We start from the raw sequence: 1,340 nt of genomic DNA on the forward strand, positions 1-1,340 counted from the left end.
AGCGTCTTCCACTATCTGCTTTTTTGCTATATAATTGTCTTTGACTAGTTTCATGAGGGGACAGACCTCATGCTCTGCACTGTTTGCTCCTGCTGCTCTCATGGATCTGTTATGGGTTTGCCCACCTCTTCAGCTGACATTTCTGTTTCTCCGTCTCTCTTAATGGCAGGTCAGCGGTGCAGGGATCGGAGCAGAAAATAACCTACCAGCTTGCGTTTGAAGGATGCTCCGCGCTTGAAAGGGGCTAGGCGTTCTGTGGTTCTGTAAGGTCACAGCTGCCATCAATCCCCCTTTTTGTTTTAAAAAAGGAAATAAAAGGGTCCCTCCCTGCCACAAATAACGAGGCCTTTCCCTATTTCCCTGCCTATCGGGGGCCTCAAGACTTGCAGCATGTGCTGCGGGCATAAAGTTTTGGAAGGCGGTGTGTGTTCGGGAAAACGCTGGCTTTTATGAGAGGGTGGCACTGTCCTCCTTTCCTATTAAAGGGAATGCAGACGGCTCCTCAACAGCCCAGTTCCTTTGTCACTGCAGAGCCGTGTCCTTCAGGCTGGGTCTCCCCTCGCTTTGGCCGTTGTCGTGTGTTGTTTGTCATTTGTTTTCAGTGGAAGTGGCATGGGATAGTGCAGCGCATGCAGCCTGCTTTTGTCCCCGGAGCCTTTGACTCTCCATTGGGCTTGTGTTTGGTTGCTTGTACCATAAAGAGCCCCAAACCCTCCTGGCCCAGTTGTACTAGATGCCCCATCTGAAACATGGGAGCACACAGAAGTGATTCTCAATGAACGCTAGCCTCCCAACAAGGAACAGACAAAACCCCTCATTTATGCCTGGGGAAATACACCCCTTAGCTTGTCCCTCTGATGAAGTCCAATAGTTTGATGCCACTAACATCCTTAAATGGTTTATGGAGGGGGTGATACCCCAATTTAATTATTTTAGGTAGAAGGCATGGTAGGGTGGCACCCTCAAGACTAACTGGTTCAGAGAGGCATGCGGTTCATAGGCAACCTGCTTTGTCAGATGCTGTGCATTATTTTAGGAGTGCATTCACCCTGGCTTACACCCAGCTTTTGTGCTGACTTCAGTATTTTGCTGCGAGGTGTGATTTCTTCCCCTTCCCCCACTGAAATAGTTAAACTGGTATAGACACGGTAAGCTGGCATAGAGATACCTCTCCTTATGATAGGTTATTGCTCATCCTTTACAGCATCCAGACAAGGGGGTCTATACTGACTGATTTAACCTTACAGAATTTGTACCATTTTTTGTGTAATCGAAAACAAAAGGGCTGTCCTCATTCAGCCAAGAACGCCAAAATCTCCAGTTCCCGAACAGAGTTTGAT

The 1,340-nt window shown here is 48.0% G+C and overlaps 1 protein-coding gene across 1 annotated transcript in view; it reads right to left on the reverse strand.

Annotated features, from left to right (window-relative positions):
• The window catches only part of SDR42E1 (short chain dehydrogenase/reductase family 42E, member 1), an 11,146-nt gene that overhangs the window by 3,282 nt on the left and 6,524 nt on the right, over positions 1-1,340 (reverse strand). The gene's annotated exons all lie outside the window — the stretch shown is intronic.

The sequence above is a fragment of the Alligator sinensis genome, unplaced genomic scaffold (assembly GCF_000455745.1).
Source record: "Alligator sinensis unplaced genomic scaffold, ASM45574v1 scaffold119_2, whole genome shotgun sequence".
Taxonomy (NCBI): domain Eukaryota; kingdom Metazoa; phylum Chordata; order Crocodylia; family Alligatoridae; genus Alligator; species Alligator sinensis.